Source organism: Lissotriton helveticus, chromosome 2_1, assembly GCF_964261635.1.
Source record: "Lissotriton helveticus chromosome 2_1, aLisHel1.1, whole genome shotgun sequence".
NCBI classification, from domain to species: Eukaryota; Metazoa; Chordata; class Amphibia; order Caudata; family Salamandridae; genus Lissotriton; species Lissotriton helveticus.
The window spans coordinates 1,045,570,115-1,045,583,849 of record NC_136059.1 but is presented as its reverse complement, the minus strand read 5'-3'; positions in this window follow the sequence as shown (position 1 = coordinate 1,045,583,849).

Below are 13,735 nucleotides of genomic sequence, written 5' to 3'. Positions count from 1 at the left end.
GCCCATAGGAATGAATAGAAGGCATTCAATTTGTGAGTCGCAATTAAGGAATGTTCAGGAATCGCTATTTTTATAGCGATTCCTACATGCATAGGCTTTTGCGATTCCTTAAAATGCGATTCCTTAATAATCGCAATTAAGGAATTTCAAAAGCCTACCTTGATGCATGTGCCAGTGTGTGCCTTAACTCATTAAACAAGATTTACTGTTTAGGTGATTGAATAGGTACCACCTTCACATATATAGAATGAGATTACTCTAGAAACGATAATGTGTTTATGTAATGTGTGCGCTAATGTTATATGTATATTTTCTATAAAATGTAGTTCTTAGTCATACTGACGTATGCTAATTAAAGACTTGCCATATTCCATATGCAATATGAATCTAATGTACTGGAAAGTTATATTCATTTGTGTTTAAACATGTATCCGCATAATACATGTGCACCATTTAACTTAACTTGCCCTCGGTAGGCCTCTTTTATATTCTGCATAGAATGCTGTTGTCCATTTCTGCTGACATAACTTTCCCTTGTAGGCATTCACACACATTGTTAGTTTGAAAATATATACAGCACTGTATTAGCAATAGAGAGAACCTGAGAAGAAGACCATGCTAAAAGAACATGAGAGCCAGAGCATAATTGTAGAATCCTGTTCAGCAATGTTACAACATGGGCTTGGTTGAGCAAAGACAATGTCATTCCCATGTTCAGTATGCGATAGTGTGTCGATGTTTCAGTCTACAACATGAGAATGGAGAAAGACAATGGAACCCCTGATGAAGCGACTAGAGAGGCGTTATCTGAATGATTTTAGTGTGCATAATTGGAGTCTACACTGTCTGATGCAGCAGAGGAGATACATCGGTTCCGCTGAGTCCACAGAGGCAGGCAGAGTACCTGAGGCCGACTTCTCAGGGTCCAGGACTGGGGTGGCACCATTTGACAGGGTAGGATCACAGATGACAGAGTCCAGGTGCAGGAGCAAGGTTGTTGGAGCCTTCTTTCCCTGATGCTCAGGTCAGGAGCCAGCTAGCCCTTAGAATCACTCTGGAGTTCTGGGATCAAGAGAAGCACATCCAATCCTTCTGGTGGTGTCTGAGGTCCAGTGTTTATACCCAGATGTGTATTTTCAAAATTGTAATTTAAAATCTAGCTTCACCATGAGTTAGGATTTTTCATTCCAGTTCCAAATATACCAGACATTAACTGGTTAGCTGTTCCCATTTGGAAATGGCAGCCTATTAAATGTAATAAGATAACTCTAAGGCTAGTCTATGGGAGAGGTAGGTCCTGCAGTAGTGAACAACAAATGTATGTGTTTTTCACTTCCTTGACATGTAAAACTTGAAAATACATGCCCAACATTTTAAATACACCATACCCTGCCCTCTAGGCTGTCCAGGACCTACCCTGGGATTATTTATAAATAATAAAAAGGAAGAGAATGCACCTGGGCACCTAGCTTGCCACTTGCCAGTGGCCTCCAGCTCCTGCTTGTTTCAGCCTGATCTAGTTGCATCTTTTGACCAAGTGACACTGTCGCTGCTCAGGTTTTCCTGTCCGGGTTTTCCCCGCTCACACTTCTTCCAGCCAACAGAAGCCCTGCCCACTTCAGGACCTACTTAATGAAGACAGCAGCATGAGTTGCTGGTACACTGTAGGTGCACCTAAGCCAAGCCTTCTTTGCCTGTTCATGCCTTGACTACGACCAGCATCAGGAACCCTGGCCTCACGACAATCCAATGCAACACCACATCCAGAGCTCCAACCGGGGTCGACAAATGCTGCCACTATCCCTTTGCCATCATCCACAACCTCAACAGCAAACTCGCTGCTGGCCCGCACCCGTCACCATGGTAGGACCTTTTTCCTGCACTAATTGCAATTTTACATGACACCTCAGACGCTGATACAACCACCTCCAAACAACCAAAGTTTGCCACCACCACCACCGCTCCACACCTCCTGTCTGCCATGCTCCTGAACGTTTGATCCCTCAGCAAACACCAAAATCTAGGACCTCCTCAACAGCAACACATACAACTTTCTTTTCCTGACCGATACATAGCTCAACCCAGCCTCCAATCCTGACAACACAACATCCATCCTGCTTGCCTACAAAATGCTACACCAGGACCGACCCCACAAACCATGTGGAGGACTCGCGATCATCTACGAAAACACGATTGACTGCACCACTTCTATGGACTCGAACACTAAACTCATGGAACACCTCCACTTCAAAATGCAAATGGGCTACAATGCCTCCCTTAAGGGAACCTCTCAGGGTAAGTTAGATACACAATAAGATAACCTGTGCTCACCCTCTGGTAGTGTGGCCCAGAACAGTTAGGCGTATCTACAAAGGCAATGTGTAAAGTTTTCTGCAACACACATATAGAAAAACAATGAATACATCAAAAAAAGCCTCCATTCAGGTTTAGAAAAAAAGAGAATATTTATCTGAGAATCAGACCAAAACGACAAAAATCCAATCATTAGTAGTCAAGATATGAATTTTTAAAGATTAAACTAAAAATAGTGCTTAGAATTCACTAGTGGTCAAAAGGTCAATTGAGGTTGCGAGGGGCCAGTGCAAATCCAAAGTTGCAGCCAACTGCGATCAACCACAGGCTAGCTACAGTTCCAAGACAGGTCCTGCTGAAGAAATAGCTTGAATAGATCCTTTGTCGATGTCGAGAGTCTACTGCGTCGGTGTCGAACCGCGTAAAGGGGGTCCTGCGTCGAGATCCTGTGAGCCACTTTCTGCTGCATTCAATCACCGTAGCTGGACCTGTTTTGCTGGATTTCTTGTTGCCCCTTGCTGGCTGTGGGGCCTCGCTGACTCTGGGGGACTATCGCCTGCTTTGGGCTGTCGTCTCCTCCATCCCGCGGACCGCGTCTTGCCCCGGACTCTGTTTCCCATAGGGCACCGCGGTCTAGCGAGAGGCGGGCAGGAGTTGCCCCGCCCCCGGGACTTTAAATCTGTGCTTGGGCTCCCGGGGCGCGGGACGCGCTCTGTGAGCCACTTTCTGCTGCATTCAATCGCCCTACCTGGACCTGTTTTGCTGGACTTCTTGTTGCCCCTTGCTGGCTGTGGGGCCTCGCTGACTCTAGGGGACTGTCGCCTGCTTTGGGCTGTCGTCTCCTCCATCCCGCGGACCGCGTCTTGCCCTGGACTCTGTTTCCCATGGTGCACCGCGGTCTCGCGAGAAGCGGGCAGGAGTTGCCTCGCCCCCGGGACTTTAAATCTGTGCTCGGGCTCCCATGGCTCGGACGCGCTCTGTGAGCCACTTTCTGCTGCATTCAATTGCCCTACCTGGACCTGTTTTGCTGGACTTCTTGTTGCCCCTTGCTGGCTGTGGGGCCTCGCTGACTCTGAGGGACTATCGCCTGCTTTGGGCTGTCGTCATCCTCCATCCAGTGGACCGCGTCTTGCCCTGGACTCTGTTTGCCATAGGGCACTGCGGTCTCGCGAGAGGCGGGCAGGAGTTGCCTCGCCCCCGGGACTTTAAATCGGTGCTCGGGCTCCCACGGCGTGGGACGCGCGCGGGCCAAGGGCGGGCCCGTCTGTGCCCATCAGGGGCCGGAAGAGGCAGGGCTGGGCCAGGTTATTTGGTTTTATTTTTGATTACTGATTGCTATTTATTGCATTTACTGTTAGCTGCACACTTATTTTCACTCGTCATCTGCCACTGTGTCTTAATTGCCTGGTACTTAATTCGTAGGGTGTCTTCCTCTACGGGGTGGTACGGATGGGGAAGAGAAAGACCCAGGCACCCTGTCCAGGGACCATAGCGGCCGCTAAATCCACTGTCACAATAATGGACGATTTCCTCTCGGGGGCCGCGCTAGTCATCGACAAGGAAATCGAGCTAGTCAATAGACGTTTATCTAGGTCACCTACAGGCACCCTGCTTCCCATGAGTAACGATGGTAACAAGGGCTCTAAGGACTCCTTCTTGACGTTAGGTGGTACTTCACTTCCTCTAGTTGTAGAAGGAGATATTCCTGTGGAAGAGCGGTCCCATGTTACCATAGAGGGTGTAGGGGAGCTACTGCACAGACCTCTATCCCCCAAAGTGATAATAATTAACAAGCAGGTCACTTCTCATAGTGTTACGCTAGGGGAGGGTGTTCCTACTGAAAAGAAAAATGTTATGCTTAATGAAGGCAATAATGGCCTGTCCATTTCGAAGGGCTTAAGGGACGATTGTAGTTCCATTGGGACAAGAAAAAGAAAGTGTAAAGCTATTGTCAATCGAGCAAAAAAATAAAAATAAATAATCCGTCATCACCAGCCCCAGTTACAAGGGGTAGTCAGGTGGCAACTTTGCCCTCGGATATACATCCCCTACTAGAATCTATGAAATCTTTATTAATTAATATACTGGAGGATAAATTGGCACCTATTGTGTCTAAATTAAAGGATATAGAGAAAAGTCTAGCAGCTTATATGAAAACTGTACCATTGCCTGCTATTACTGGGAATACTAACAATGGCCCAATCAGTTCTGATCCCACTGCAAGCTCCCAACACCGCACAACAGGTCAGGGGATTTCAACCCTCTTTAACTCACACAGAAATCTGGCCTCAAATCAATCAGGGCAGGTAGCGCGTGGTTCTAGGGAGGGTCGGGTAGGGAATAGGACTCCTCCAGCTCCTCAACAGGCTCCTCAGTGCTTGGGCAATAATGCTGGTGATGTTGCGGGAAACTACTCCGCTGTCTCCCCAAATTGCACATCTATTAATTTACCCCCCGAATCAACACCTCTGGTGGTAAATCTAGGGAACGTTCCCCCTCTTCCCCGAGGCACTACAGAAGTATTTAGTCAGCTTAAGAATAAGGTCACACACTGGATTTCTGGCAACACCTCTGTAGGCCCGGCGGTAGATCGTAACATCTTAATGGTCCGCCGTGTGGGCTGGGTGGGTAATGCCAGAAAAACAGGGGAGGGGGACTGCATTATTATACATTTCAATAATCGAATGATTGTTGAAAGAATATTTAGAGAATATAGCTCTGGCCAGTACTATAGGGGCTCTAACATTCAGATTCTCCCTCTTGGCTTTTTTTACAATCCTGTGTTATTTCGTAATGATAACCCTCATGGCCACAACCACCAACACGGCCAGAATGAGAACAACGTGGGCTCCTGCTTAACCCCACATATCCCAAGATATTCTACCTTAGAAGGGCTCCCCTTTTTGTCAATTCCCCAGGGACCAAATAGATTTGCTGCCCTCTCAGGATTAGAAGACTGTGACTGACTGAGTCCTAGTTTTGATTCGAACGTTGCAACTCTCGACTCACAGTTGTCTACACCTTCTTTAAACTGTAGGCAGCCCCCCCAAGGGTGTGTATCCCTGTGTTACCAGAGGTTCAACTGATTGTCCCCTTGGGGGACCCCCCAGAGACAGTATTACACAATATCATCTCCTGGAATATCGCAGGATTGGCAGGGAAGTTCCTCGATCCAAAGTGGGGCTGGTTTATTAAGCAGTTCGCAGTGATTTGTCTACAGGAGAGTTGGATGGTGGAATGTAATCTATTCCTAGAGGTTTACAGAGCCTTTTTTGTCCCCGCATCGCCCTCGATGAGGGGTAGAACTAAGGGCGGGTTGGTTATCTACACAGCCTTAGCTCTGAAATGCCGAATAAAGGAAATCTGCTCCCCCCACCCAGATCTCCAAGCTGTTGTCTTAAAGCAAGGTAATGTAAATCTCTGCCTGATTAACTTTTATAATGCAGTACACGCTGCGGGGCCCTGCAGGATCACCTTACTGGGCGAATTTGTTAAACACCATTGCGGTTCTTTCCTTCACTGCCTCATGGTACTAGGTGATTTTAACTTACGACCGTGCGGAGACCCGGCATTAACATGCATGGGAGAATTGGGTTGTGCAAAGATGGGGGGCTTACATTTTGAGCACTCATTGCAGGGAGATGCACTTAATAACCTACTCAATAAGTTAGACTTGATCTCAGCCATGTCCATGGTAGACGATTTTAAGAAAACAGCCTGTTCCTTCTTTTAAAGGCCATATTGGGGGCTCTTTTATAGATCATGTTCTTATTTCTACTGGCTTACAATTTTCAAGAGCGGCGAGAGAGCTAAAGGTGGGTCTGAGGTCCATCCCACGAGATCAATCTCAAATTAGGCTTCTCCGTATAAACTATAAAAGGGCCCTGGCAACTCGGAAATCTGAAATAAAGGACACCACGTGGAAGGAGCTCCTCGAACCATACACGTTAGGTAATAGCTCGAAATATTGGGGAATAATTATTAAACGCCTCTTCAAAAGGGAAGGGGCGGACATCATTGGCACAAATATCACTGAGGATGACTGGGTACATCACTTTGGGTCCATATTTAAGTGCACCACGTGAAAGTTATACCCGAAATTGGGAGGAAGTAATGAAACACTGCCCCCGTTTACGCTGTGTGAGGTCGAGAAAGGCATCTCTGGCCTGACCTGTAACAAGGCTCCAGGCCCAGATGGCTTGCCCCCAGACCTCTTTAAATCAAACCTGCCCCTCTGGACCCCAGTCCTGACGGCTGTGCTTAATGCAGCGGTGGTGGAAGGCTGCCCAGAGTCGTGGGGAACCTCCACGATCGTTGTAGTTTTCAAGAAGGGAGACCGTAATAGCACTAGTTGCTATAGACCGATCTCCCTTATTGATTCTGTTGTCAAGGTAGTGGGAGGAGTAGTCCTGAACAGACTGTCCACTTGGGCTAAAGAAAATAGAGTCATTTCTGATATCCAGTATGGGATTCGGCCGGGGCATTCCACCTTGGCACAATGCCTCAATCTGTATATGATCCTCGGGAAGTACACTGTCGCCCGTAAGGGTGCCATCTACATGGCGTTCATGGACCTTTCCTCCGCATTTGACTGTGTCAATCGGGGGAAATTGTGGCAGTCCATGGACGCCATGGGGGTGGATGTCACTCTAGTAAACTTCCTGATGGATCTACACAGGAACACCAGGGCGAACATTAGATTCTCACAGGATCTTGGAGTATCAAGAGATTTTACAGTTACTCGGGGAGTAAGGCAAGGGTGCATTTTAGTGGCCTTTCTTTTTAATCTATATATTAACGAGCTAGATAAGTTGCTGACTGAAACTGGGGTGAATTTCCCATACGTAGGGCGAAGGGGCCTTCCCGTCCTTCTTTATACGGACGATGCGGTCCACTTGGCTAGAATTGCAAGAGGCCTGCAATCTTTACTGAATGCCTTCCGCAGCTTCATGGCTGATCGCGATCTAGCCATAAATAATTCCAAATCATACATACTACATGTTGGGACCCGCCCGAAGCAGAATTATCCCTTTATGATAAATAATGGAAAAGTGTCCATAACCACAACTTTTTCCTACCTGGGAGTCTTGTTCGATGACCATCTAAATTGGGCCGCTTTGGTTGGGAGAAAAAGAGGGAAGATCACAAGGGCGAATAGCTATCTTCAGTTTTGCAAGCAAAATGGGCAAGCGCCCAGTTGCTGCAATGCTGAAGTTATACCAGGCAAAAAGCGTTGCAAACGGTAGGTACGGCAGTGAGCTATGGGGATTTGTAGCAGTGAAGGGCATCCAGGTGGCGGAGAATAACTTCCTAAAACAATTATTGGGAGTACCAAAGGGAAATTCATACTTAATCATTCATGAAGAAACCGGGCTCCCATTTATTGGTGATACCTTAGCCATGTGCCCTCTGCTTTTTTTGGCTTAAGTGCTGGCTTAACAAAGACCTTACTCTTAATCACCAGCCACTCAAAGAGACCCTTACTTTGGATAATATGCTTAATATCCCCTGGCTAAAATATTTAAATACCTGCTTTAATGACCTGGGACACATGGACCTTTTCTTAAGCCCTGACACGATCACTACCGGGGATGTGACTTATGTTAAAAATACTTTTTCTCTATGGCAAAAATTTAACAGAGATGGGGCAGAACTGGCAAAATCCAGCGTACGTAATTTCATGTTACTTAAAACTGTTCCTTCGCTGGAACCATATCTTACATGGGCCCTCTCTTCCCACGAGCGGTTCTTGTTAACTAGGTCCAGGTTTAATTTCTACCACCTCCTACTTGCTGTTCCAAAGGGAAACCATAGAGGGCAGATATTGTCCCCCTGTGGCTGCGATGTTTCATCTCCGCAGGATCTGAAGCATTTTATGTTTTTTTGCCACTACTATGATGCCCCCCGGAGGTTTTTCTTAAAACCTTTATTAAAAAAGAGTAATTTTATCCAGGTTAGCCCGGCCCTTTGCTTCTTGCAAATGCTGATGCCAGAAAGTACTTTATTTGTAGTTGGTTTTTTAAAATCTGCACTGAGACTGAGGAAAAGCCTCCCAAATTAATGGTCTCCCCCACTGTGGTTACTGTATCAACTAAACTTCATTTTAGAGTTTGTACATATTATAGGGATGAAAGTTTTTTAACATGTTTTGTATTATTATTCGAATGAACTATTTTAATATTTGTCCGCGATTAATGTATATGTTTTTTTAAACTAAATTGCCCCTTTTTATTGCTGTAACACTGCTTTTATGTTTTTTTATTTGTAAAACCGAATAAAGTATTTTGAAATTAAATGAATGCAATGCATCGACATCGAGCCACGCAGCGTGCTGTCATCAAGCCACGCAGGCTGTGGAACCACTATTGTCGGGCAGCCTCTGCGTCGAAGGGCGATGCAGCGGAATTTCTCACGTAGTAGATGCAAAGTGTCAGTTTGATGAAAATAGCTGCCGAACCCACTTCTGAAGTCCAGTCCAGTTATCCTTGGCTCCAACCCCTCCGCATGGGATGACACACTGGTGGCCCCCCCACCCTAAGACACCCACCCATCCCAACGGACTTTGCACCCAACCTCAGCATCATACTCGACTCATGTAAATGTGTTGTATTTGTAAAGCGCACGGCTGCCCACGCGACGGGCCATCCCGGCGCTGCACTCATACCGCTGTGGAACCCTTCCTGGCTTTTCCATGTGAAATGTCCACTCCTGGGCACCCCCAAGGTGAAGACAAGCTTCCAAGCACTGCTGGGGCCGTTGTGGAGATTAGGCAAGCTATTGCCCAGAGTCACAGAGTGGGACCCATGATTAGACTAGCACCGAGGCGAGAATTATCAGGTCAGGGGAGATTGAGTCCAAGAGCCGCCGAGGCGGGAATTGAACCCTGGTCCCGGGCCAAACCTCTGCATCAGGGTCTGCCGCTCTAACCATTGAGCCACGCTTCTCCACAAATCATCACTCACCATGAATCGCCAAATCAACGGTGTATCCTCCACATGTTACAACACCCTCTGCATACTTCGCAAGACATTCAAGTGGATCCCCCTCAACTCCAGAAAAAAAGTCACTCACCCACACATCACCAGCAGACTGGACTATGGCAACACCTTCTACACCGAAATCAACAAAAAACTCCTCCACAAACTCCAGACCATCCAGAGCGCCACAGTCAGATTTATCCTCGATATCCCACGCAGAACCACATCACTCAACACCTCCATGACCTCCACTGGCTCCCAGTCGAAAGAAGAATAACTTTCAAGCTGATAACACACACTTATAAGGCCCTCTACAACATCGGACCCCAATACCTCAATGACCGAATCTCCTCCACGCCCCCAAGAGAACCCTCCGCTCCTCTGACCTCTCCGTAGCCACCGTCCCACGCTTCTACAGGACCAGAACAGTAGACGATCCTTCTACTACCTTGCAGCCAAGACCTGGAATGAACTCACCCTTCACCTCTGACGGAGCCCGACACTGCATCAATTCATGAAGGACCTCAAGACCTGGCTCTTCAAATGACCCCAGCGGAGCTGCTCACGCCCACCCCCAGCGTCTTGAAACCCTCACGGGTGAGTAGTCCCTTCACAAAACCCTGATTGATTGACTGATTGAGAGTTTGGAGGGGCACCTCAGGGAAGGGTAGGACTCACAGAAGGCGGATTCCAGCAGCACTAGCAGATTTGTGTAAAGTCTTTTGTGTCCCTGAGACTTCAGATAAACATAAGGCAAGCCAGCAAACCCTTGGAGATAACTTGGCGGCAACACAGAGTCCTTCCAGTAGAATCAGAGAGCAGCAGGCAGCAGGGTAACAAGCAGAAAAGCAGTCCAAACGAGTCCTTTAAGCAGCACAACAGTCCCTCTGACAGAGGTTCAGTTCAAGATCCAGAAGTGTCTGATTTTAGATGGTCCGAGACCCAATGCTTATACCCAACAGTGCATTTGGTGTAGGGGGTGACTTCAAAAGAACTCTTTGAAGTACACAAAGGTCCCTTTCAACCCAGTCTTATCTGTCAGGCTATTCATGTGGGTAAATAGGTGCTTTGTGGTTAGACAAGACACTACCTGATGCAGTGTGTGTCAGCCCCTCTCGTTCCTCCCTGCCCTGGAATACTGCATCAGAATGCAGATGAATGCAGATGAGTTCTCAGAATGCAGATGAGCCTCACCTTCCTGTGTTTGTGGCTGTCAAGAGGGAATGCACAAAATGTATCTGCAAACCAATCCAGACATATATTGGTGACAAGCTGTCAGGCAGAAAGAGCAGTAAGTACAGAGAAATATCCACCTTGTGAAAGTGGTATTTCTAAAACTGTAACGTTCAATCCAACTTGGATTGATGGCAGTGTAAAGTATGGAGAATTTCAAATTACCATTCCAAACATATAAAAAATGAAAAGGCTACTTCTCTCTGATCAGGAATTATGGCTTAGAAGTATATTAAGGAATTCCTAACGCTGGCCTATGAGAGGGGTAGGCCTCACTGTAGTGAAAAACAAAATAGGCTGTATGTCACTACCAGGACATGCAAAACATTCAGGTACATGTCCTACCTTTTACTTACATGGCACCCTACCCTTAGGGTTACTTAGGGCCTACCTTAGAGGTGACCTATATGTAACAAAAGGGGAGTTTAAGGCTTAGCAAGTAGTTTTAAATGCCAAGTCAAAGTAGCAGTAAACTGCACACACAGACACTGCAGTGGCATTTTTGAAACAGGTTTGAAAGGGTACATCCGTGGGTCCCAATCAGTACTGCAGCCCACTAGTTGCATTAGAAGTACAGGCCCTGGGTATTTGATTAACCACTTCACAAGGGACTTACTAATACAACAAATATACCAATCAGGGATACACCAAAGTCAGAATATTTAGGGGAGAAGCACTTGCACTTTAGAACTGGTTAGCAGTTGTAAAGTGCTCAGAGTCATAAGGCCAACCATCAGAATCAACAGAAATGAGAGACAAAAGATAAACAGTTTTTGGGAAAGACCACCCTGAGGATGACAGTTATAATACCTACCCTCCAAACTGTCATACAGTTCATACTTTCTCAGTAAAACTGTGCATTTGTTAGACATCATAAATGTCAAAACTGTGATAGACTGATTCCCTGCACTCTATTGGGAAATGTTGGCCTAAGTCCTGCTAGCTCAGAGTGCACCATCTGAGCCACATAACCTGGTGAGGTTACAGGCGGAATGTGCAACCTCAGAACATGACAACCCTGACATCCTAAGGAAGTCAAACATGCCAAAGCCCAGTCAGGTCAGTTGATTCTTTCGTGATAGCTCAGTTGCCAAGAGTACGATAACAAACCACATAATTTGGCATAGTGAACTTAGCTCTTGTACAGAATGTTCAAGGTACTCGATAATATGCAAGCAAATGTGTTTCAACAGAAGATTGCCAAGATCTACAACACATTCAACCCATATGATACCAATATAAACTCTCCCAAGCAGCCGGACACCTCCTTCATCACCAAACAGCAGCTAAGCGACTGGAAGCACCTTTAGAATGAAGAAACCACCATCATGATAAATACCATCCATTCAGGAGCCCCCTTAGACCCATGTCCCCACTTCTTACACAACAATGGAAGAATCATCATCTGCTCTGCCACCTTCCCATCTTGCTAGAGAAATGGAGCAGCATGGCAAAAAGCTTGGGAGAAGACCCCCCTAACGCTGACAGGTCTAACATGTGCCCCCTCCATATGAAAGAGAGGAGAACTACCACACCCCATGGGAGTTCTCATCACAAAGGTGGAAGAACTGGGATAGACCATCAGCATCGGAGTGGAAGGACCCAGGAATGTGTTCCACCATAAAGTTAATTCCCTGTAGAAAGATGGACAACCTCAACAGTTTGGGATTTTTGCTCCTCATTTTCATGAGCCATATGAGGGCCCTGTGGTCTGTCTGTGTCGGGAAATCAGTCCCAAACAAGTATAGTCTCAGCTTCTTCACTGCCCAGACCACAGCAAACGCCTCCCTTTTAATCTCACTCCCCCTCTGTTCTGGTGGAAGTGAACTCCTGATAATGAAGGCTACAGGATTGTCTAGGCCCTCCTCATTTATCTGGCTAAGACATCCCCTATGCCATGCTCTGAATCATCTGTCTGCACTATGAACTCCTTAGAGAAGTCAGGAGCCTTGAGTACAGATGCTGTACACAATGCTTCCTTGAAGGTATCTAAGGCTTTCTGGCAGGCCGCAGCCCAGATCCCCTTTCTTTGCTGCTTCGTAGAAGTCAGTTCAGTTAAGCACAAAACAAAGGTGCCATATCCATTAACAATCTTCCAATAGTATCCTGTGAGGCCCACGAAGGCCCTCACCTCAGTCTGTGCTTTAGGGAGTTGCCAGGCCAGGATAGGTTGGATCTTGGCCTGAAGGGGTTGCACCTTGCCCCCGCCTTCCATCTTGCCACATCTGGCACTTACTGGCCTTGATAATCAGGCTCACCTACTGAAGGGCCTGAAGTACCTCCTGGAGGTGGTACAGGTATTACTCCAAGCTGTAGGCAGCTATGTCATCCAAGTAGGTGGCACAGAATGCCTCCTTCCCTGTCAGGACCCTGTTGACCAGTCTCTGAAAGGTGGCAGGGAAATTCTTTCAGCCAAAGGTCATGACCCTACAATGGAAGTGGCCCTCTGCAGACCTCTCTTTTGCCTCCTCAGTAAGAGCAATCTGCCAGTACTCTGATGTAAGGTCAAAGGTACTCAGGAACTTAGCATCACCCAGGTTGTCGTCGTGATAGCATTGAGTCCCCCGTAGTCCACAAAGAACCAAAGTTGTGGAGTGGTATCCAGGGGGAATCTTGGGTACCAGCACCACAAGGCTGTACTAGGGGCTGCTCAAGGGCTGAATCACCCCTAACACCATCATCTCGGAGCCCTCTTCCTTAATGCTGGCCCTCACCTTATCTGATAACCCGTAAATCTTATTTTTAACAGACAGATTGTATCCAGTGTCAATGTCATGGCACAGAAATGTGTAGGTGCAGGGGTGAGGGAGAACAGAGAGGAAAACAGGTCCAGCAACTGGCGACAATCATTTTACTATTCAGGTGTCAGGGTAGGTAGGGGAGAGGTTGGTACACTTCACTGACCCATCATGCTCCTGGGAAGACAGGAGACCAGGGAGAGGATGGCTTTCCTCTTCCACTTCTTTATCTGCCACAAGGAGCATGCTTACTTTGGACCTCTCAAAGTTAGGTTTGAGGCTGTTCACATGGAGCACCTTGGGGGGTTCCTGGGAGTGTTGAGAAGTAGGTGAGCTCCCCTTTCCGCTCCTTTCCCTTATATGGGCCTGTCCTTTGATCCTTGACCTCTGGGCGCGACAGGCTCCATGACCCACACCTTCCGGTCAGGCTGAAACTATACCAGAGTGACCATCTGGTCATACTAGAGTTTTATA